Source organism: Gopherus evgoodei, chromosome 24, assembly GCF_007399415.2.
Source record: "Gopherus evgoodei ecotype Sinaloan lineage chromosome 24, rGopEvg1_v1.p, whole genome shotgun sequence".
In the NCBI taxonomy this organism is placed as follows: domain Eukaryota; kingdom Metazoa; phylum Chordata; order Testudines; family Testudinidae; genus Gopherus; species Gopherus evgoodei.
The window spans coordinates 9018903-9044350 of NC_044345.1; the positions used below are offsets into that span (position 1 = coordinate 9018903).

A 25448-nucleotide genomic window follows, 5' to 3' on the forward strand; every position below is an offset into this window, starting at 1 on the left:
GTGCACAGGCCTCATTATTTCTGCTTTAGACCGGTTAGAACTGTTGCAACTGATAACGGCTGTTACACCTGGCCTTTTAGGTCGATTAAAGTTCAAACATGGAGGGACTCTTGTCTGCTGAGGCCTAAAACCAGGAAGGCTCCATACCCTTGTGGCCTTCCACCCTCCCGAGTTACTTAGGGTTATGCTTAGTGACACCAACAGGAACGTGGCTTGTAAAGGGCGTGAGTGGCATGCATGCCATTGCCCCCCACAATAATTGGGGCTGCTGCTCCCCAAATGGAGATGGCTCCCCCCAAGCCCCTGAAAAAAACCCAACTGTGAACAGTTGTATGTAGAGGCATGCAGAAAAATCCTTCAGCCTGAAATGATTCTTATTGTTGCTCTTAATCTATTTTAGTAGTGCCAAGAGACTCCAATTAAGGATCAGGAGCCCACTGTGCTCAGTGCAGACAGATAATGAAAAAGACAGTTCCTGGCCCAGGGAAACAGGTTCTTGGAAGACAGCAATGATTACATCTGCCCAGGGGACCAGCTGGAGGAACTATGGTATGGGCCTGAAGTGATCATAGAATCAATATCAGGGTTAGTTATTCAGTCCCCAGACAGATTTTTGTTCCAGATCCCTAAATGGCCCCCTCAAGGATTGAACGCACAGCTCTGGGTTTAGCAGGCTAATGCTCAAACCACTGAGCTATATCTGCTCACTTGATGGGGGGCAACAAGAGATCACATGTACTAGGCTTGGCACCAGGGGACTTTACATGGGTCAGAGCCAGAAATAGAGCCCATCCTAAGGCAAGGGTAAGAAAACTGAAAGGTCTTGTCTTCAGTAGGAAAACTAGTGTTTACTCCATTTAGCGAACTCGAGGTGAAGTCCTAGTGAAGCCAAAGCACAGAGTAAAAATTGTAAATGAATCAAACAGTACCATAGACTCTGGATAGAAATTCCATGCTTGAATAATAAGAGTGTAGCAGTAGGAATATTCTACTGATTCTGATGACCTGACTAGGATGGTGATGGTGATTCCGAAATGCTTCGGGAGATTAGAGAAGCTATAGAATTCGAAAAGGAAGTAATAATGGGGGATTTCACAACTATGCCCGTATTGACTGAGTACGTGTTACCTCAGGATGAGATGCAGAAATAAAGTTTCTAGAGACCATTACTGACTGCTTCTTGGAGCAGCTAGTTCTGGAACCCCCAAGGGGAGAGGCAATTCTTGTTTTAGTCCTAAATGGAGCACAGGATCTGGTGCAAGAGGTGAATATCGTGGAATCACTTGGCAATAGTGACCATAATAAAATTACATTTAACATTCTTGTGGGGCAAAAAACACCAAATAAGCTTACCACAGTATCATTTAACTTCAGAAAGAGGAACAACACAAAAACAAAGCTAGTTAAATGGAAATTAAAAGGTTACGGCCCCAGGAGTGAAATGACTGCACACTGCATGGAAACTTTTTAGAAACACCATAATAGAGTCTCAAATTAAATGTATACCCAAAATAAAAAAAACATAGAGGACCAAAAAAGTGCTACCGTGGCTAAACAATAAAGTAAGAACAAGTGGTTAGAAGCAAAAAGACATCCTTTAAAAATGGGATGTTAAATCCTACTGAGGAAAATAGAAAGCAGCATAAACTCTGGCAAGTCAAGTGCAAAAGTGCAGGCCAAAAAAGAATTTGAAGAGCAACTAGCCAAAGACTCAAATACTGAAGGAGCACTCAAGGAAGATGATGCCGTTGTAGAGAAGCTAAATTAATTCTTTGCATTGGTCTTCACTGCAGAGGATGTGAGGGAGATTCCCACACCTGAGCCATTCTTTTTCAGATGATAAATCTGAGGAACTGTCCCAGATTGAGGTATCGGTAGAGGTGGTTTTGGAACAAATTGATAAACAGTGAGGAATTACCAGGACCAGTTCACCCAAGAGTTTGGAAGGAACTCAAATATGAAATTGCAGACCTACTAACTGTGGTATGTACCTATCTCTTAAATCAGCTTCTGTACCAGGTGGCTGGAGGATAGCTAATGTGACACCAATTTTTTAAAAAGGCTCCAGAGGCGATCCTGGCAATTACAGGCCAGTAAACCTAACTTGAGTGCCAGGAAAATTGGTGGAAACTAAGAACAGAATTATCAGACACATAGATTAACACAGTTTGAAAACATCTGCTCAGTGTGAAGTGGCAGGCAAAAATCCTAACAGAATGTTGGGAACCATTAGGGAAGGAATAGATAATAAGGAAATATAATGCCAATTTATAAATCCATGGTATACCCACACATTGAATATTATATGAAATTCTGGTCGTCCCATCTCAAGAAAGATATATTAAAATTGGAAAAGGTATAGAGAATGGCAACAAAAATCATTAAGGGTGTGAAACAGCTTCTGTGTGAGTAGAGATTAGAAAGACTGGGACTTTTCAGCTTGGAAAAGAGATGAGTGAAGGGGCATGTGGTAGAGAGCTATAAAATCGTGAATGATGTGGAGAAAATAAATAAGGAAGTTTTATTTACTCCTTCACATAACACAAGAACCAAGGGTCACTCAATGAAATTAATAGGCAGCAGGTTTAAAATAAACATAAGGAAGTACTTCACACAACACACAGTCAACCTGTGCAGCTTCTTTCCAGGGGATGTTATGAAGGCCAAAAGTATAACTGCATTCAAAAAAAGAACTAAATAACTTCATGGAGCATAGGTCCACCAATGGCTGTTAGCCAAGATGGACAGGGATGCAACGCCATACTCTGGGAGTCCATTGCCACTGATTGCCAGAAGCTGGGAGTGGACGATAGTATGGATCACTCAATGATTGCCTGTTCTGTTAATTCCCTCTGAAGCACCTGCCACTGGCCACTGTTGGAAGACAGGATACTGGGCTAGATGGGACTATTGGTCTGACCCAGTAGGGATGTTCTTAATTTCCCATGAGTTAGCAGGTTAAGGTAAATACTAGCTTTAACCCAAACAGCTTACCTGTGTGAAAATCATAAAACTGCCTTGTCTTCACTAGGATTGTACCTCATGTTAGTTAACTCCAGCTTGGTTTAAGTTACAGTTAGGTCGACATACGATGCCGTGCATGGACCTATTTGTGCATGTGTTTATGCTCAAATTTGTCTCTGGCTGATGTAAGTGGCCCATTCTGGTCATGCAGTAAAACCACCTCCCCGAATGGTGCCACGCCATCGTCAAACTCCTTTAGTCAGCACAGTGCAAGTGTAGACATTACATGATCTGTATCGACCCTAACGGTCCTTCAGTCACTGCCCCACAATGCCCCAGTCCCCCTGACAGTTACTGCTCTGCTCACAACTTTAAACTCCACTGCCCAGGGGTCACAGAGACTGGAAGCCTGCCTCCTCCACTTTAAAAACCCTGCATGTTTTTGCAATGTCTTTTCCTGGTTGCTCCCCTTGGTGAGCACACCTAGCAGCTCACCTTTGTTTGCATCCAGCTAACCATGCTGGCTCCAGGCACACACAGAGGTGCTAGAGTAGGCAAAAAGCATTGGATCTCCTGTGCTTGTGGAGAGAAGAGGTTGTGCAAGCGCAACTACGGGCCAGCCATAGGAATATCAACATGTACAAGCAGATTGCACAGGGGATGCTGCAACCCTTGAGATTTTGCCTCCTCCCTGCTGTCTGGTAGAGCTTGGGCTTTGGCCCCCCATCCAGGGCAGCAGGGCTCGGGCAGGTTCAGGCTTCAATCCCCCCTCCTGGGGTCATGTAGTAATTTTTGTTGTCAGAAGGGGGTCACAGTGCAATGAAGTTTGAGAACCCCTGTGCTAGATTAAAGAGCCCTCTCCTGGGCTGCAGGTAAAGCTCCCCCTTGGGGAGGCTAGCATTCCTGCCCTGCCTCTTCTAGCCAAGGCCACACCTCCGATCGCTGCTCTCAGAGCCCCGTGGCTCTGGCCGGAGGGAAGGGCCAAGAGCTTGGCCTCTCGCCCCCATAGCCCTGGCTGGGGGGGAGAGGGAGAAGGCTGAGACCTTGGCTGCAGTTGGGACCGCAGTGCCACCCCGTCCATGGCCCCACCTCATTCCATCCCTTCCACTGCAGCCCTGCCCCCATCTGCCCATGGCCCTGTCCCCATTCTGCTCTCACTACGCCTCTTCCCCAAGAGGGCCCCCCACTTGCTCCTTTCCGCCCCACTGTGGCCCTGAGACCAGAAAAGCTCTTTGCCCCTGCTGTCTGGGACCGTGGCAGGGGGAGATTTTTCCATGAGCCCCAAATTGTCCTGGGCCCCAGGCATAGTCCCTATGGGCCAGTGCAATAATCCGCTATTGCCCCCTCCCACCCCGCAAGGTTTGGGAAGGCTTAGCCTTCCCCAGCCTCTATACGCACCACCCATGAGCCCTGCACTGTCTGAAATCTAGGTACTGAGAGACCATGATCAAGTCACCCCTTAACTTTCTCTTGGATAAATTAAATAGATTGAGATTCTTTAGACTTTCAGTCATTCTTGTAGGTCTTTGCTGAGCCCTTCCCAATCTGTCAACATCCTTTTTAAAGTGTGGACACCAGAGCTGGACTCAGTATTCAGTGATGGTTTCTGCCAGTGAGGAAGATAAGTCCCCAAGTTTCCTGTGCTCGGCACATGTTGACTCTCTTTCTGTGATAATGTTTCTTACTGGTTGTCGGAGGATCGTCTTCCTGTGCCCCCTCTGTGCTAGGGAAGGGTGGGAAGAAATTCCAACCCACCCTGTACTTTGGAAGTCCAAGGTTCAACCTTGCAAGATGACTGGCCTCCTGTGATGAATGTAGGAATCATTGGTAATATTTTTGTGAACTCTCTTGTGGTTCTGTATCCACCCCCCTCAGTATCGCTACATCTTGTAGGGAAAGAATTCATGTTCTCCCTGGGAAATCAGGACTAGGAGGTTGAGATACCAAGGCACGAGGGCTGTCTGGGCTGTAATCAACACCTTTGAATGGGAGCCACGCTGAGTGAACTGTTAACTCCTAGAATAAGCTACTCGCCCACCCACACTTCTCTGTGGGAAGCACAGCAAAAAGCCCCAACCTGGAGAACAAAATCAAGAGGTGACTGAGTGTTAAGGTTACTGCTGGGATTGGGAACACACACAGGGGACAAGAAGAAACTACTTGGATTCAGCAGAATGTGGATCTCAGGCCATAAGGCTCCCACCGATATGAGCTCTCTCTCAAGACCACCTCTCTCCTGCTAACCTAAAGACTTCCAGATGTATTCCAGGTGACCAATAAATGTTCTCTTAATGTGACACAGCTACCTGGTGTCCCTACAAATACTTGCAGACGTTGCATCACTCTCTAAAGAAATGAAGTCTGTCTCAGGAGTCTGACTTTGGCAGGACTCACTGCAGGGAGCCCCAGAGAGAACCAGGGCTCGCTGGAACAGTTGAGGCTGCAGGGCTACTCTTGTGGAGCAGCGTGAGCCCATGGGGTACAGCCTGCTAAAAGGGTGACTTCCAGGAGACTGCTTCAAGGCTGGGGTGTAGCCCGGACCCTGTGAATCTGAGGTCACTTCCTCTTCCCCATGGCCCCTGCTCCCACGGCATAACCCTGGAGCACAGCTGAGCTTTCAGCAGCTTTGCACAAACCTGGTTTCTGGATTCTCTCCCTTAGAGGAGGAAAACAAAAGGCCTCAGGAGCTGGCAAACAACAATCCCCGGATGATCTGCTTTGAGTAGAGCCCGAAAGTTCCTTCGGGGGGAAGCCCTGGCTGTGAAACTGGTCTAATGCCTTCACCGCTGTCCTCCACTCCTTTATAATTACTCCAGGCAAAAGACTAGCTGATCCAGAGTTCTGTCCATTCACCCTTGCCTCCCAGCCTGGAGCCCCAGTGCTTTCAGCCGAACCCCGGGCTGTTGCAGGCTCTTGAGGAGCAGCAGACTCCATCCCCCTGTAAATAGATCTGTCCTGGTTTACGTCACCCAGTGCGTGCGCTTGGGGTCTGCCCTTCAATCTTTGGCCCTGTGCCCTGGCCAGAGGCAGATGGACAATCTGGAGCTGATTCAGAGGAGAGCAATGGGGAGGGTCAGTGGGCTGGAGGGAGGAAAGATTAAAAGAGCTAAATCTGGAGGGAATGCTTACGTGACAACTGAGACGGGGATGCCTTGGGAGCCTGCAAAGATCTGACAGGCCCTGAGTGCCATGGAAGGAAAGACGTTATTAGCATGACTCACTGAAAGCCCCTGGAACAATGGGAGGGTGCCAAGGAAGGGCATGTCCAGGCTGACTCTCAGGGAAGCTGGCCTGGTGGGTTATGAACCATGTGGGGATACCATCTCCCAAGGGGTGGTGTCAGAGCCCCATCCCACAGGACTTTATAGCCAGGTGGAGACATGCTGCAGGGAGTGGCAAGCAGGAAGGGGTGGGGAGATCAGGCATATAACCTGTGTCCTGCTGAGAACAGAGAATCATACCAATGTCAGGCTGGAAGGGACCTCGAGACATGATGTAGTCCAACTGCCCATGCTGAGGCAGGACCATGTAAACCTAGATCAGTCCTGCCAGTGGGTTGTCCAACCTGGTCTTAAAAACCTCCAACGGCAGAGATTCCACAGTCTCCCTTGAAAGGCTCTTCCAGAGCTAAAGTACCCTTAGAGTTAGTCCTAATATCTAACCTAAATCTCCCTTGGTGCAGATGAAGTGCATTACTTCTTGTCCTACCTTCAGTGGACATGGAGGACAATTGATCCCCATCCTCTTTATAACAGTCCTTAATGTACTTGAAGACTGTTACTAGGTCCTCCCTCAGTCTTCCTTTCTCGAGACTGAACGTGCCCAGTTTCTTTAACCTTTCCTCATAGGTCAGGTTTTCTAAACCTTTATTGCTTTTGCTGCTCTCCTCTGGACTCTGCAATTTGTCCAGCTCTTTTCTTAAGTGAAGTGTCCAGAATAGGACCCAGTACTCCTGCTGATGCCTCGTCAATGCCGAGTAGAGCGGGACAGTTACCTTCTGTGTCTTACATATGGCACTCTTCATACACCCCAGAGTGATATTAGCCTTTTTCACAACTGCATCACGTTGTTGGTCTATATTCAATCTGTGATCCACTATCATCCCTAGAGCCTTTTCACCAGTAATCCCACCTAGCCAGATGTTCCCCATTTTTGTAGTTGTGTAGTCGATTTTTCCTTCCTAAATGAAGTACTTTGCACTTGTCTTTATTGAATTTCATCTTATTGAATTCAGACCAATTCTCCAATTTGTCAAGGTTGTTTTGGAGTCTAATTCTGTCCTACAAAATGCTTGCAGCTGTTCCCAGGTTGGTGTCATCTGCAAATTTTATAAGCATATTCTCCATTCCATTACCCAAGTCATTCATGAAAATATTGAAAAGTACCCAGACTTAGAGAAAGAGACCTTCTAAAAACGTTAAAATATATTACTGGCACACGAAACCTTATATTAGAGTGAATAAATGAAGACTTGGCATACCACTTCTGAATTGTTGCCGACCCCTGATCTAACTTCACAGACTATATCAGATTCAAGCAACATTTCTCACCACATGCTTTCAGCAGTTTTACTGGTCAAGCTATAGGTCAGGACCACTTTCCCAGAGTCCAATGAATGCTTCCTTTGTTGCTTCAGGTGCAGTGAATGCAATGGACAAGAGGGCGGGGAGTCCTTCTGGTTGTTTGTCCCTCCTTTTTATAATTTCATTCCCTCTCTTGAAAAACATTTCCAGCTAGGGAATAGGGGACAAAGAGTCTATGTGGAAGGATGTTCCTTGCTGTTTTTTTCTCACCTGTTTGAGCTTTATTTATTTCCCTTCCTGCTTGATGACTCTGTTTACTGCTTAAATGCAAATTAAGCAGAGCACACATTCCTTTGTTTAGGATAGACTTGTTTGCCAACCTCATTTTGGGCAGGGTTGTGGGGTTTGGAACATGTGTTTACAACACTATACAGCAGTATCTTATAACTTTACATACAATGTTGCCACATGTGTTTTACCAGGACAATAATAATCAGCAGATTATGAGTTTTCAAATGATACCTCACAAGGCATACTTTATACAAAAATTATCACAATAGTGTGTAGGGTATGAATACAAGGGTAACATTCTGTCACAATCCCTTGATCATTCCCCATTCCCTACCTCCCTCCCTTTCTGGTTCCCAACACTATTCTCTTGGGGATCCCCATGAACTTGCTCTCTCTCTCCTCCTCCCCACCTTTCATCTCTTCCTGGTTCTTCAACAATAACTACCCCCAGCACCCAGCTCTATTCCCCCCCATCGCTCCATTTTATTATTGTACATGGACTAGATCCCAAATGAAAACATATCTCCACTTTCTCCTCCATGTGGCGTTTCTGATTCTTCCTAAGTGTTGAGTTGCTTTTCCCCTTGGCAGCAGTTTGACAGGGTTTCTCTCCAGGTGGGATTCCCTCATGAGCATAAGAACATAAGAACGGCCATACTGGGTCAGCCCAAAGGTCCATCTAGCCCAGTATCCTGTCTTCCGACAGTGGCCAATGCCAGGTGCCCCAGAGGGAATGAACGGAACAGGTAATCATCAAGTGATCCAATGAGGACTAAGTTCCAGTTTACTTTTCATACAGTTTGTGCACTGATGGCATTTCTCTCCCATGTGGACTCCCCAGCCTCACCTCTGCTTGGGTCCCTGCTCCAGATTTAAAAAAACAGTACGTGTGTCCATCTCTCTGTCAACCCGTGAAGGCCCAGATGCAGGGTTTAACGTGCAACAAAGACCCAAAATGAGGGATACAAAAACTGTTCTTGCAGGAAACATAATATGATTTGGGATCCATTTCTTTAGTGTAAATGAAATTCTCCCAAACTTCATGAACACCAAGTGCCTTGTGCCCTTCCAGAACGATGAGTCCAGCTACACTCAACCCTCAGAAACAAAGAACTGATGTAAATAACTTTCAGTGTTAAAGGTGAGAAAACAACAGCTCTGTGCGGAACGGAGGTAACGGGGGGACAAAAATAAGTGACTTTCCCCCAAACGAGGCGGGCTCGAGAGGTCTGTCCTTATCTTCAAATCTTCCCTCCCCCATTCTGCCCCATAAATGTTGATAACTATTTACAAATCAGTGAAAGGCTTCCTCTCACTTTGATCCCCTCAGCTCTAGGCTTGGAGGAGTGCTTGTCCAGCTGATTCACTTCACTGGGCTTGTCAAATCCAGTAGGGGTAGGTTCCTCTCAGACCCTTCTCAAGAGGATCTTCTCCCTTTATGTGGACTGTGCTATGCACAACAGAGCTACAGGGATCGCAGAGCAATTCAATTCAGTTGGGCTTGGAGCACCCGGAAGAGGCTACTCGTTCTTTCCATCCTGTACCAAGCACCTTGCTTGGTTTTAGCAATGATCTCAGAGTGCAGAGATGTGCACTGGATAACAGCTCATGCCTCTAGAGGCCAGGGCAGGGCAGGGCTACTATCGCTATTGCACTGAGGGGGAACCAAGGCATAGAGAGGCAAGTGACTGGCCCAGGCAGAGCAGGGAGTTGTTACTCATGTTCATTATTTCTCACTCAGATTTATAAGGACTGGGTCTCCTGAGGGAGTTTAAGGAAGAGGAAGGATCAGGGCCAGCTCTAGTTTTTTTGCTGCCTCAAGCAAAAGACAAAACCAAACCTCCCCTGGAATTGTGCCGCCTCAAGCACGTGCTTGGTTTGCTGGTGCCTAGAGCCGGTCCTGGGAAGGATGGTCCAGTGCTTAGAACACTAGCCTAGAACTTGGGCAAGAAAATTGTCAGGCTCCCTGTGTGACCTTGTATAACTCACACACCTTCTGGGTGTGATGTTCTGTCCCATCTAGTGGCATTGAGACCACTTAAAGCAGGGGTCCCCAAGATGGCGCCCGCCCGCCAGGGCGTCTAAGTGTGCCCACGTACTGGCTGGTGGACGAGCATCCGCTGAAATGCTGCCGAAATTCAGCGGCATTTCAGCGGTGATGCCTCTGGATGACACCGCTTGTCAACGGCATTTCGGCGGATGCTCGTCTGCCGCCACGGTCCTCCGTGGCTCATTGTCTGGCGCCCGCCAGACGAAAAAGGTTGGGGAACCACTGACTTAGAGAGAGAGAGAGAAAATTAGTTTGTTCTACAACCCTAGCTAACAGTCAGTTGGCTTTTAGCTCATGCAGTAGAGGCTCGTGCACCAAGCTCCCGAGGCCCCAGTTCGATTCTGTCTGGCATTACACTTGCACAAGTCACTTAACCCCTCCGTGCCTCAGTTTCCCATCTGTAACATGGGGAAAACAGCACAGCCCTGTTCCACCGGGGTGTTGTGAGGATAAACACATTAAAGCAGCGGTAGTCAATTATTTTTTGTCAAGGTGCAAATTTCTTGGTCAAAGGTATAGTCAAGATCCAGCCTCCAGAGAAAATAGTAATTAAAACCAAACCAATGATAATGATAGTAATTGAAAAGATTTTGGGGTCCATTCAAAAGCATCTGGCGGTCCAGATTTGGCCCAAGGTCCGGCTATTGATTACCCCTGCATTAAAGGTTGTGAGGTGCTCAGATAGAATGGGAAGCGGGGGGTCATATTGGTAGGCAGCTTTGGACTGCATTTTAGCAGATTATCAAGAAGACCTGATTTGGTGTTTCTCAACCTCATGCCATTTAAAGGAGTGGCACATAGGGCAAAAAATTTCCTGTCAGAGTTAGCATATTTGTTCTGAGTTGTCACTCCATCCATAAGTAGCTGAGCTGGGGTTAGTGCTGGATTGACATCAGGGATAATGTGGGGTCTTTTTGCATAGAATCCTCTTAGCAAACTGTTCTGATCGTTCCATCACCCTTTGTAGGTAGTAGTGGGGACTGGAAGATATATGTCTAAAGTCATTCTGTAGCCTCAACACTTGGAGTTTGGTGCTAGTAAGCCGTGGACAATAGCTACTCCTTCTAGAATGTCAGAATGAGGCTTTTAATTTTTCCCTGCCCTGCTGAGTTATAGGGCTAGTGAAATGCAGAATTTCTCCAGCTGATTATTAATATATTACAAGAGCATTTGGAGAGTCCAAGCAAATAAGGGCCTATTATGTTCCGTGCTGTACAATCATATAGTGAGAGCAGACTCAAGGAGCTGACTAGCTAAATAGACAAGACAGATAAAGAGTGGAAGGTGAAACAGAGTCGCAGAGCAGGGAAGTTATTTGCCTAAATACCAGTAAAAGCAGCAAAGAGTCCTGTGGCACCTTATAGACTAACAGACGTTTTGGAGCATGAAAGCTCATGCTCATGCTCCAAAACGTCTGTTAATCTATAAGGTGCCACAGGACTCTGCTGCTTTTACAGATCCAGACTAACACGGCTACCCCTCTGATACTAAATACCAGTGGTTTCCAGAGAGGCGTGTCCCTTTTTCAAACATCGCTGCCATTTATACAATACAATACAATACACAAGCAGCTTCTAAGCACCTTTCTTTGTAGCTGCCTCCTCCCTATAAACCAGAGGAACTTTTTCCCCCAGCATTCTTTTCTAGGGGCTAGCCCTTTAAATTTGACAGAGCCAAATACCAGCAGCCCTAAAATGGTGATTTGCCACTGCAGTGGGTTGCTGCTGCTTCTTCCTTTTCAATTGGTACGTATTAACCCTGGTTATGTTTTCATCTTTCTTATTTCTGCGGTGATGACACATTCTCACAGTAGATTAATGATAATTCAGACGTTAAGGCCCTGATCCTGCTAGAACTGATTAGTACAAACTTAGACCTAGCTGGAATCACATGTATGGAGCTGGGTCTCTGTTAAAAACAACGAATGTTTGACCACAATATTTGAATATGCATTTAAAAAGAAATGTATATGAATCTACATAATAATTCTTAGCTCTTTTCTAGCACTTCTCAACTGTAGATCTCAAAGTGCTTTCAAAAGAAAATTAATGTTGATGTTATTTATCATCTACCTAGGGCCTGATCCTACAAAGACTTAACTGTAGATTATAAAATCACAGAAATGGAGGGCTAGAAGTGTCCTCAAATCCGCCTCCCTGTGCTGAGGCAGGACATAGTAAACCTCGAACCTTCCCTGACGGGTTTGTCCAATCTGTGAGGGATAGTTTAGGTTTAGTTGATCGTGAGAACTGCTCGCAGTACCTAATGACAATAATGCCTAGGGCTTATATAATTTAGTTAAATTATATAGTTTAGTTAAACTCATGTCTTTGCAGGATTAGAGAATTAGATTGTGAGTTCTTTAAGGCAACAATCATCTTGTCTGTATTGGTGTGACTATGAGCGTAGTGCACTGGGACCCTGAACCCTGCTTGGGGCCACCGGACACTGTCAGAATAGAAATAATAATAATTATCCCCATCTTACAGGTGGGGGAAACTGAGGTACAGAGGAAATGACATGCTCAAGATCAGTGGCTGAGCCAGGAAAGGACTCCAGGTCTCCTCACTCCCAGATCACCCATCAGCCCTCTTTATAAATAGCAATTAATAACAATATTCCTAATGGTAATACAGGCAATAGAACGAGAGAAAACCTGCATCAAGTAAACGAATGCATTAAAACAGCATATTTTTCTGCATGGTTTTTCTTGGCCCGGTTTTACTGGCGTTCGGCACTACGCATGTTTTATTTAGATACTAATAAATACAAGGAAAGGCTGGTCAGCTGGAGTCCGTGCGCTGCCTCAAGAGCGGAGCGTACTTTCCCAAGTGCCCATTTGCCCTTAACAAAGATGGTAGAACTATCCCATTCTCTTCAGTAGCTGTGAAGTCATATCACGGATGTGCCTGCCCGTCTTTCCTCTACCAACATGGCGGGCTCCTCCCCATTCTTCCCAATGGCATTGAAGCCACCCACGAATACCCCGGATGGAGCCGCCAGTCTGCCCTCCACAAAAATGGCGGCCATACCCCATTCCTTCCTATGGCGGTGAAGGAAGGCAGCGAGACCCCGGATGTAGGCAGCCCCTCCTCCTTCTCCTCCGCCCCCCGCCCACTCGGAAGGAGGTGCCGGTTACCCGGATGTTGCTCCTGCTCTAGCGGCAGCCGCCGCCTCCCTCGGACGGGGAGAGAAGCTGACGGATCCAATATGGCCGCCCTGATCCGGAGGAGAGAGTGAGAGGCCTGGGAGCCCGGGGCAGCCCCCCAGCCCGGCAGCAGAAGCCGCCCCTGGGGGCGGGGAAAGGAGGAGCGGGGGGAACCAGCCCCTGCAAAGGTCCAAGCTCCCCCCAGCTCCTGCCACCCCCCCGGTCCCTGGGTGTCCTGTTCTCTGGGGGGAGGGGCACTTGCCATAGGCCCCCTGTGCCAGCTCCCACGGAGCCCCACCTCCTGGGGTACGGGGGGGATGGGGAAGCGAGGGTAGAGAGCAGGCAGCGAGGAGGGTCCCGGGGTTGCTCATTGCTGGGGAGGAGCGAGCCATTCATTTCTAGCTTCCCACCAGCCCTCTTTCCCTGGGGTCTTTATTTTTATTGGGGGTGGGAAAGGGGCAATAGAGGTGGAGAGAGAAGCGTGACAGGCAGGTGGGGAGTCTCAGGGTGGCTTTTTCGGGTGTGGGGAGGAAATAAGCCAGTTAAAAACATACACATTTTCCGGCTTCTAATAAACCCACTTTTCCTGATTTATTTTTTACTTGAGGGGGTAGAATTAAACGTGTATATTGACGTGTGGGAGAGGTGGGGGTCGTCTCTGGGGGAGAGAGTTACGGGAAATTAAAACAAGACACTTTAAAAAGCCTTTTCTCAGCTTTATAGTAAACCAAATTTCCCTGGCCTAGGAAGGGAGAGGAAAGGGGGTCAGAGACAAGAACGCAGGACTACAACTGCATATTGAGAGTAGTTTATAGCAAATAGTGATTAATAAAAAGGCAGAAAAGAAGCAATCACAGGCAAAAAGCAAGCTGTGTGATGATATTAAGCATCTTCAGATAACCCTATTTTAGTGGGTTAGTTATATTTTGGGAGCTTATTATTTTCTGGGGGAAGTCAGATTTTTAATTTTTTAATATTTAAAAAGAATGTAGGAAGATACAGCTGTGCAGCGTGGGGAAGAGCCTTAAAGTTAACAGCTGTGTGGCAAGCCAGTTTTCTGAAAATCTAACAACCCTAATTTCTAAATCTCCTGCTTCTGGAGAGGGGTCTGTTCTTTGGGGTAAAATAGTATTACGAGAAGAGTGTGTGGCAGGGAAGACAAGCACTAAAAGTGTCACAATTAAAAATAAAGAAGTAAGTACAGGTTGAATTTTCAGGTGTTTTGCAGATTCTAATGACTTTTTCTTGGTTATTGTGGTAGAGTCTCTAACTTAAACTTCCCAGAAATTTAGTTAGTTATAATAAAATTAGAACAAAATAAATTGGGAGCAGAGGAAAGTAGACAAAACTTCCTTTTTAAAAAGAGATCCACTCTGTATTTGCAAGAGTGGCAAAGAAGCTACTGATAATAAGAAAACGGACTAGCATCAAAGCTTTAGAAAAATGATGTTTTTAAAAGAAATGACCTAGAGGGTGCAGGATAGATTTTGGCTGTTCCCATTCTCCCCTTCCTTTTTTCTGTGGGGTGAGGTAGATGGAGAGATTTTTGGCATTGGAGTTATTAGGAAAATTCTTTAGGCAAGTCTCCCTTTTTTAATATAGCATCTGATGATCTAACTTTAGAAGTTAGGCTTCCCTGACAGGAGAGCCATATTATAAAATCATTCACAAAGAGTTTAAGTTGTTCTGTTGGGTTTTTTTGTTTATTTAAAAAGTAAAGTAAAAGGGAGGAATAGAAGACTCTTTAAAAAATTCTTGTTCAGCCCCGTGTTCGAATCAGTGCAGTAGAGCGGATATAAACAAGACAAGAAGAGCTTCAAAGTAAGGTTGGTCTCTATTTTGTCTGTATTTATATATCATTTTATAATATGCTAGTGATTCATCCACTTCAGTTTATCTTCATAGGAGGTTCTATTATACCATAAGTGGAGATATTGTGCCTTGTGCTGGCTTCTGTTGTGTGAACTGACTTAGCCTCCAACTCCCCAGCTGATGTGTAAAAGTTTCTCACACTGTGTAAGCCTTAAAACCTTCATTTAAAATTGAACATGTGATTTGAGGGACGGGGGTGAGTATGGTTCTCAGTTCAAGACATGATACTAATTGCTAGGCCTGAGTCCAGTTGCCCTTGGTTTATCTTCTTGCCAGCCTTCTAGAATCATAGAATAAAGGAGAATGCTAGAAATTCCGTGACTTGAAACATTTAAAACTAGACTGGATAGTGCTCTAAACGAGCATTTCCTAAAGTGCAGTGTTACGCCTTCCTGGGGTTGTCTGAAGTTGGGTGCACATATGTGTGGAAGAAGATGTAAACCTTAAGGTGGGTAGGCCTTTAATAACACATGGCAGGGTTCTGTGATTAGTTTCATTTTCTTGATGGTGGGATTCAGCTTCCAGAAGTTTGAGAAACGCTGTTCTAGACAACTACATAGCAGAGAATTCTCTCCTGGAGATGAATGGGAAGGGAGGGTGGATGAGAAGTGACTTAATATATCAGACATCTCTGACCTCTTTGCTTATATAAACAGTTTTTGGATAAGGTTGGCTAGACTTGAGACGTTTTCATGGTGTGGTGCAGGTGATAGAACACTGGGCTGGGAGTCAGGAGACATGGGTCCAATTCCTGGCTCTGACACTGACCTGCCGAGTGACTCTGGGCAAGGTCCTTCACCTTTCTGTGCCTTAGGTTCCTGATCTGTAAAATGGAGATTATGATACAGACCTTCTTTGAGGTTAGTGGATTGGGACAGTGCTGTATGAGAGCTCAATAGTGTAGAAATAGCCAAAGCGCTGTTCAGAACACTTATTTTTCAGAAGAGACTCTGGATTCTTAGTTGAACTTTCATCTAGCCTTAGACTTGGGTTCCAAACCTGATTTGAGCATGACATTTGGGTAGATCCAGCTCTGAAGCTCACTCATTTAAACTAGCTTACTTGGTTAGTTCTGCTGTCTGTGGCTCCTTAGGCTGTGCCTACGCTGTAACTTTTAACTGAGTTTGTAACTAGTAGTCTGTTTGGCTGTAAACATAGCTTGTGTCTATGCCCAGCATGATTATATTACAGTTAATAACTCTGGTAGCTGTTAACGCCCTTCCCAGCAGTCTGGGCTACTGCATGCCTGTTTTTTTCTAATTATTCTGACAAACTTAACTTGTTTTGTAAATGGATTCCCTTGCTGTGCCTGTGCATCTGAGTTGGCTGGTCTTACTTCCTGCCACTCAGAAAACTGGGAGGATATCTGAGTGCGTTTCTGTATGAGAACTCTTGGATACTGTGCTGATTAGTGATATAAATACCTGAAAAGATAACTGTCTAGTTTCCCCAGGATGCACTGATGCAGACACTGGTAGGCAGCATGGTAGCATGGATGTGCAAACAGGATGGGATATGTGGTTGTGCTATGGAAAAAAAGCCTGTTGCGTAGCCACAACCATTTTAGTTCTAACCTGGTTAGATAAGGGTGTCTATGACCAGGATACAAAACCATGGCTGTCATTACAGTGTAGACAATATTCTAAGCTATTTGGCATTGGAGTCAACCATGGAATGGGCTTGTCATATTGAAAGCCGTCTTTGCACTGAAGAAGAACTGTTGAAAGGACTAATTTAAAACATGGGTCACCCCAACAGGTTTACAATCAGTTTGTCTAACAGTGTAAACCATGTTTAAAAACTGGCTATACTAGTTCCTTTTTGAAGAGCCCTTCTCAAACCCCTGTCTATGCTACAGATTGAGCCAGGTTGATTATAACAGGTTACTGACACACTCATGACCTAGTAAATGTTTCCGGCTGTACTAGAAAACCTGTAACAGTATTTGGCAGGTGTATAGCACAAGTGCAACAGGCTTTTTAATAACTAGTCACTGAGCAGGGCTAGGTGATGTCAAATGTCCATATCTTGTCTGCAGTACAGTTTAGAACCCTGGTAATAACAGTTTCAGCTGTTAGCTGTGTAACACACATACTAAAAACTCAGTGGCATTTCTGCCAACACACAGAAATCTCCATAGTGTATCAGATCAGTGGTTCCTGCGGTCCAGGATCCTGTCTCAGCAGTGATGAATACTAGTTGCAGAGGAAGGTGCAAGAAACTCCATAGTAGACAATTGTGGAATAATACAGGTTTCTTTGAAACTCCCATTAGTGATTGGCTTATGCCCTAAAGCAAGAGTGTTTATATCCCTGATAGGATTATTTTTACATATCTCATGTGCCTGATCTTGTTATCTATATACATTTCTGGTTCTTTATTGAATTTTTGTGTCAGTTGTATTTGCTTGTCCATACGTACCATGCTTCACAGTTACATTTGTTTGCATTCTGGCAAAAATCAGGCAGTTCTCCCATCTTCCCTCCCTTGATGCCGTAGGTTGAGGATTGTGGGTGTCTTTCAGATAATGTAGTCCATATTGGGGTATCTGGTGCTCAGAAGCCTGGGAATTAACCTTGTTATACGTGCATTTAAGTATTCCAGTCTATGCAGCAGAAGAACTGCGCAAGAATCTGATTGCAGGCCTGACAATCACGTTGTTGTTTGTCTCACGTGCAGGGTTGAAACATTTATGCCACATGCAAAGTTAGGAGCCATGTGTTAAATATGTTTAAGCTTTGCAGGATTCAGTTTAAATAATTAGTTGTTGGTAAATGTCCATCAAAAACAGCTAGCAAGCATGGCTTCCACAACACCTCAGGCATGTAGAGGTCTGGTGTCCTTGGTCCGGGGCTATGCAGGGAGCTCTCTGCAATCCCCTGTCTTGGCTCTGGCAGCTCACTCACGGCTGGGAGTTTGGGGCATATTCAGCAGTAGGATGGTCTCTCCAGTGGCTGGGAGCTTGTCCTTCTCAACATGAGCCTGGCCTGGGGTCACTGCTCCACAGCCTTTCCTGTGCCTGGGTGTCTCTGGCCCTGCTGTCAGCACCGAGAGCTCTCTGCAGCCCTGCTGTCCATGCTGCACTAATCCAACCCCCTCCCCCCGCTTTTATTTCCTGCTACAGCAAAAACAAAATATATTAAAAATGAAAAAATTCTTGCAAATAAAAGTTGTCAAGCCTTACAAATAAAAAACATTAATTGTCAAAATTACAAAAGAATCAGATTTTGTCAAGCCTAAATATGTTGTATATAAACACTCTAAGGCTCTAGTGTGATCTATTTTTTTAAAGACAAGCTATGCTATTTTTTTCTTGCATTTTGATCTACAAAGAAGGCCTGAAGTTAGCCCCTCCTCCACGCCCCCCCCCCAAAGTTTTGCTTTAGAAAGACTGGGAATGCTAACTGTACCGTGTCTTTATTTGTACTGGCTCTCAGTGATGCTGGATGGGAAGGGACCAGAGACACACAAATTGGGTCACTGGTCAGTGCTCACAAACCCAGACAAATAAGGGTGTCATTTCCCATGCATAAATCAGCTTTCAAGCGGCGCACTGGAAAGACCTGCTGATTTTTAATATGGAATCAAGAGAAGGAGGATTCTTGGTGCTGGAGCTTATGGAACTTAGATACAAACAAATAATATGGTATTGGTCCCCCTGAGTAAAGAATTAGGAGCTTATGGTGGTTGTGATGGTCTGGGAACTTAAAGAAAAAAAGAATCCTCAAGGAAAGAGGCATTTTTAGTATTGTAAGAATAAATAATTGCTTCTGTCCCTCCAGAATTTTGTACTCATATAGTTAATTGAATTTAAAAGAGAAAGGGCATCTCTTGTTTAAAAAGACACCGTCAACTTAATCAGATTTTCAAATAGGGGTTTGACTTTTTTTTCCTGTTTTCTTGTTTCAAGTAATATGTAAGGGCAAAACCTTAAGTATGTGAGTATCTATTTGGACATATGACTTCAACAGGACTATTCACATGCTTAAGTTTTTGCAGAATTAGGGTTTATGGTCCTGATCCCGCAAAGACTTTACCACTTGCTTAACCTCATGCACTGAGAGTAGTTTCACTGAAGATTAGTGGAACTGTTTGCAATGTATAACGTAAAACATGTGCATAAGTCTGAAGGATTGAGACTTAAGATTGCCATTACTAAAGGGGAGGGCTGTGTGAGAGGGGTTTGTATATTGTCTAGTGTCAGTTGAAGTATTTCCCCTGTATAAGGGGCTTCCTCTGGTTTTGTGACTCTACAATAGATGGAGAACGCTGCTATTTTTGTTTTTGTTTTAAAACTGGTTAAGTGTGATTGTAAAACAAGAATTGGCAGGGGTGACTCAGGACTGGTGGAGAAGCTGAAACTGTTTAAACTTTGATTAGATTTCAAAGTTGATGGTGGCCCTTTTAAATATATTTTTCATGTGTTACTAGTAAATCCTTGAATTATGATAACAAGACTTAAAAAATACAATTTATTCGGCAAGAGGTAGAGTTAAGGTTGACTTTGGAACATTAACCTTGCATTTTCTGAGTTTTATGCAAAATCTCAACCTAAGGTTTGCACTTGTATAGCTTTTAATATATTGTGTGCGTGCAATTGTTATGCATAAGATCTGTTACTCCATGGAGTAATATTTTGGCCATTATCTTAAAATAAAAATTAAGTATTTTGAGAACACAAATAATCTTGTATCCCAGTACTTTTTGAGTTGATCTGTTGTAGAACATATGGGACTTAAGTAGATTTTTTTTTCTGTTCAGATTAAACTTATTGTACCTATATCTTTCTGAGTAGTGTGAAACAAAACAAATAACAACCACCCAAAATTCCTTCATTTGAATAGATGTGTGTGTGGAGATAAATGTTTGTGTACTGGCTATTAAACTCAGTAATAGTTAGCCAGGCTGTAATGCTAGAGTGATCAGGTACTTTATACCGAGTGTGCAGATGCAGTGTTGTCTTTGTAGCCATGCCATAACAGGCTTGTCTTACTCGATTACAACGAACACAGTTGAGTTGTACCTGTAGATCCGCTTTCTTTCAGAATATAGCCATGTGGCTCAGATAGATGCTTGCAAGTACGCACACCTATGTGTGTTTATGTCAGTGCATTCTGGGAGAACCTGGGCAGCTGTCTAGTGCCTGGGAGGGATAGAGTGCCCAGAGGATGTGTGCACAGAGTGTCAGCAGCCTGTGGACAATGTGCTCCTACAGCATGAAGAGGTGGGAGGAAGGGGGAACAGCCAAACCAGTCGTACATGCTCACTGCCAGTGGTCTTGTGTACACTGCAAAATAAGTACTGTGAACTGGTTACAGGAAAACAGCCAAGCATTCCAACAGCATATTAAAGGGATACCATCAACTTAAAATCACCCTTCTGTATGCAATTTTTACCCACTTTTGTTACAAGTAATAAAACACCTAAGATCACTGAGTAAAAGAGAAGAATGCCTCGCTGTTTTCTTTGTGTATTTTACAGCAGTGTTTATAGTCAGCTAAAATTGGCTGAGTTGGGACAGGCATAAGACATAACTACTTTGTAATTAATTTTTTGAACCTGGCTGCCTCTCCAGTTGACAGTGTCCCTTTAGTCATGTGGGGTGTGGACACAACAATGGAGCAGATCTTCACCTGGTTTATATTGGCAGGAAACTGTTCCAGTTTACACCAACTGGAGAGCTGGACCCACTCTCCACCCCCATCATGCCACTTGCTTGTTGCAAACTCGCATTAAGAACTGTCCTGTAGACAGGGTTTGGTTTTTCTCCTCTGTCAGTGAGAGATTCTCTTTCCCATCCATACACCCACACCTTCAATCCCAGAGCAGCTCTAAAAGATCAAAGGATTCTAGTCTTTTTTTTTTATGCTACTTTACAGCAAAACAGGTTGGGTTTTCCTGGTTGGGTGACTTTGAAGTTGGAGGAGAAGTGGAGTGTCTTCTATCCTGTACACAATGGAAGCCCCTGATTAAAGAAGCCTGAATACAACAAACTTAAATGTCATTCTAGGGTATTGCAGCAATGAGAAGCTGCCTGCTGGGATTTGAAGAGACTGGAGTTTTTGTGCCGAATTCTCGTTTCTGTCCAGAGTGTACAGCATAGAATTGCCTTATGCTTATTTTTTAAACTTTGCACTTCATTTTCCAGGTGTTTGGTACTATATATATAATGTACACACACGCCTTAGAATTCTAGAGTAAGGGGTTGTGTTAATTTAGTTTATACCTCAAGTGTAGGTTTTATAAAACCTAATGTCCTAGAAATGACTCCTGAAAACAAAAATACTTATTTAAACAAATTGTGTGTATGCATACGTATATTTGGCATTCAGACTGTGCCCTGCAGTGTTGGATTCCCAGATTCCGCATGAGGCCTAGAGCATGGGAACCAGGAAGTGAAACTTGAGTAGAAACAAAGTGAAACTGAAGTGCCGATAATAAACAAACAGCATAAATGAGGAAAAGCAAACTGGACTTTGTGTTTTTTTTTAAAACTGTTTCTAAAACATGAAAGGTAAGTTTTCCTTGATAGTGCCCTTTTAACTGATCTGAGTGGGTGGAGGGCTGAGGAGTGCAAATTATATGCAACAGGTGCTTCAGGATAGACCTTTGGTTGCATGGGCTGTTCCCGTATCTAAAATGATTAGTGTCGCCACTCTAGTCTTTTTTGTGTTAATTGCTGCTACTGGTGGAGTGTGGGAAGGAAGAGGAAAGTGTTACTGTGTAAGCTTCCAGGCACAGTCTAACTAATGAATTCAGCTGACTGATACTTGGCATTAATTTGGTGTCATCTCAAAGCAACTCACAAACACCAAGATGCATGACTGAGGAAGGCAAATATCATTCTCCCCTTTTTGTAGCTGGAGGAAACTGAGTCTTAGATTATGAGCTTGCACCCACTGAAGTTGGTGGAGCAACTCCATCAGCTTCAGTTGGGTTGGGATCAGAACCTAAGTGACATGCCCAAGGCCATGAAGTGAGTGTGTGTGGATCCCTGCTGCTTGCTATCATTTCATAGACAGCCAAAGATGGGGGCGATATGATCCCAGCTCCTGCCAGCTGGGCACTTCTGCCTTCTGCACTAGCTGCATGCAGGAGAGAGGGAACTACTATAGTTAAGCCACTTAGTCACGAAGAGAAGTTGTCACAAAACAAATAAAGGGCTAACTTGCCTGAATGCAGCAGAAAGAAAACTTTATACTACATCCAGCATGTGGAAAGGCTATTTACGTTCGTGAATGTACGTTAAGTAGTTCTTCAACTAAAGCAGTACAGCCTTCCTCACTGGATGTGATTGTATTGGTATAAAGGTGCTTATACCCATATAGCAATCCCTGTGTGGAAAGGGGAAGAAGTAATACTGGTATAAAGTACCTTTATATTGATATAACTGTGTCCACAGTAGGGGGTGTAGTGCTATAACTATTTTGATTAAAAATAATCAGACTCCTAACCAAAATGGTTACCCAAGTATAAAATCTGTGTAGTCCAGGCCTAAAGGCTGGAATACATTGTTAGCTTCTAAATATAATGTTGATTGCTTATTTTGAAAAATGTTTTTCACCATTTTTGTTACAGAAATTTTAAAAAAATCACTATCCATTGCAGTCTTAATATTTCACATTGTTATAGCACCTTCTACCCGAGGATCTCAAAGCACTTTGCCATAGCTAGTTAAACTTCATGGTGTCCTGTGAGTTATGGAAGAAGTATTTAGAGATTGCTTTGCCTACTGCTGAAATGCGCCCATTTCTGGGGTGGAACGTGAGTGCACTTCAGCATCGTGCATCAACAGCACACAGCACTTCAGAGCAGGAAGTGAATGAGGCTTAGCACTTACAGCTCTTATATCTTCAAAGCGCTGCACAAACATTCATTAAGCCTCACAGCAAACTGTGAAGTAGGTCAATATTGTCATCCTCAGTCACTTGCCCAAGGCCAGACGTGAGTCACGGGTGGAGCCAGAAATAGTACTAAAAAGATTCCTGTCTCTCCATCCAGGCTTACTCCATCAGGCCATGTTACCTCTCAAAATAACGCACCTTTGCAGTGCCCAGCCTTATTTTGTTGAAGCCCTCCCGTTCTGTGAGTTGGTAGATGGGTGCCCTCTTTCTATATCCCCTTTTTTTTACCATGCCATGATTAATTTCCTGTTCTGTCCATGTTCTTTCCCTCCTTTTTTTGCTAGTTGTCTCCATTGCCTCCATTCTCTAAATGGCTATGTGCTACTCGGGGTGATCTTCTACTGACTCTTTGGGTTTGGACCTTGTTTTCTTACTCAGGTGCCACAGGACTAGAGATTGGGGGATGGAAGGGCAGCATGATCAGGTCAGCTGCTGCCTGCAGCCCTGTGTGTGAGCTGCTTCAATGGCCAGCTGCAGTGCGGCCACCCACCTGCCGTCAGGGGAACAGGTTGCAGTGGATGGAGGAGAGGCTCCAGGGTTCTGCAGTTTTCTCTGCCTCCACTGCTCTTTCCCATTCTCTAAATTAGTTGGATGTCTCTAGGTCTGCTCTCCCAGGCAAAATGTTGCTGTGTCTGGGTTGAAACCACAAGGCCAAGTTAGGGAGGCTCCATAGTTAACAGCCGGACTTTTGTGAAAGGACTGCTCAGGACCTTGGTTTGACACGTCACAGGAAAGAACAGGAGGAAATCTTGGACACAGACGGTAAAGGGCTGGCATTCTTTGAAGGAAACAAAAGCAGTTTGATTAAATGAAGCTACTGGATCTGCCCAAGCTGGCAAATTGAACATCTCTTGAAGTTTCACCGTTTCTGGTTCTCTTTTAAAATGCTGGCTCTCTTCAGCCCACCGCTCATTTGAGAGAGGTCTCTTTCCCGTGGCTTTTTTACTGCTTGCTTTTACATTCAGTCACAACCTCAGACACACCTCTCTTGATTTAGGATATGTCTTCCCTGCGGAGCTAATTCAGGCTCTTACTTGAGTGTTTTCCCTAACCCCCCTCCTGTCTGTCTTCCCCCTCCTCCCCCCCACCTTCTCATGTGTGCTTAGTGCTTTCACAACTTGGGCTGGCTGGAAGTGTAGGTTAGACTTGTGTGCTGCTTTCAATTGGGCTGATAACCTGCCTGCTTTGCAGTGAGGACGCAAGCTAAAGCACTGGAGCGTGACAGACCTCCAGTGCTTTTCCACAGTTTCCCTCTGTGTGCCCAGGAGGACAGACAAGTTCACTGGGAGAATATAGTGGCTCAGTTTATTGCAGCACAAAGAACCACAGGATAGGCCCCTCGAAGTCCTAGTGACACACACTTGTCTATAGCCAAGCTCTACGATACAACCGCATTTGCTCCGATTCCTCAGACAAACACATACACAGTCTCTTGTCAAGCGTTCTTAAAACTGCAGTACTCACCTGGTGAAGTGAAGAGACAGATTGACAGAGCCATAAGGGTACCAAGAAGTCACCTACGACAAGACAGGCCCAACAAAGAAAGTAACAGAATGTCACTAGCCATCACCTACAGCCCCCAACTAAAACCTCTCCAGTGCATCATCAAGGATCTACAACCTATCCTGAAGGACGATCCCTCAGTCTCACAGACCTTGGGAGACAGGCTCGTCCTGGCCTACAGACAGCCCCCCAACCTGAAGCAAATACTCACCAGCAACTACATGGCACACAATGAAAACACCAACCCAGGAACCAAACTCTGCTACAAACTCCGGTGCCAACTCTGTCCACATATCTATTCAAGGGACACCATCATAGGACCTAACTACATCAGCCACACCGTTCAGGGCTCATTCACCTGCACATGTACCAATGTGATATATGCTATCATGTGCCAGCAATGCCCCTCTGCCACGTACATTGGCCAAACCGGACAGTCGCTGCGCAAAAGAATAAATGGACACATCTGACATCAGGAACCATAACATTCAAAAACCAGTAGGAGAACACTTCAGCCTGTCTGGTCACTCAATAACAGACCTAAAAGTGGCAATTCTTCAACCAAAAACTTCAAAAACAGACTCCAACGTGAAGCTGCAGAACTGGAATTAATTTGCAAACTGGATACTGGTAGATTAGGCCTGAATAAAGACCGGGAGTGGTTGGGTCATTACAAAACCTTAACTTAATTTCCCCAATACTAATTTCCCCCTAATGTTACTCACACCATCTTGTCAACTGTCTGTAATGGGCCATTTCAAAAGTTATTTTTCCTCCCTTAGTATCTTGCTGTTAATTGATTTATCTCGTTAGACTGACCTCACACTTGGTAAAGCAACCCCCATCCTTTCACATATTTATACCTGCTCCTGTATTTTTCACTTCCTACATCTGATGAAGTGGGTTTTAGCCCACGAAAGCTTATGCTCAAAAACATTTGTTAATCTCTAAGGCCTGGTCTACACTACGCGTTTAAACCGATTTTAGCAGCGTTAAACCGATTTAGCTGTACCCGTCCACACTACGAGGCCCTTTATATCGATATAAAGGGCTCTTTAAATCGATTTCTGTACTCCTCCCCGACGAGAGGAGTAGCGCAAAAATTGGTATTACCATATCGGATTAGGGTTAGTGTGGCCGCAAATCGACGGTATTGGCCTCCGGGCGGTATCCCACAGTGCACCACTGTGACC

The 25448-nt window shown here is 44.7% G+C and overlaps 1 protein-coding gene across 6 annotated transcripts in view; it reads left to right on the plus strand.

The window, feature by feature from the left end:
* The first annotated feature begins 12852 nt into the window (after window positions 1-12852).
* DEDD (death effector domain containing) overlaps window positions 12853-25448 on the plus strand; it is a 44243-nt gene continuing 31647 nt past the window's right edge. The window contains exons 1-2 of one of the 6 annotated variants that reach the window (XM_030542457.1): window positions 12874-13164; window positions 14740-14802. The gene's annotated coding sequence lies outside the window, so the exon portion shown is untranslated. Of the gene's footprint in view, window positions 14803-25448 lie in introns of all 6 variants that reach the window. The other 5 variants (XM_030542456.1, XM_030542458.1, XR_003997707.1 and 2 more) reach the window with 5 other exon arrangements.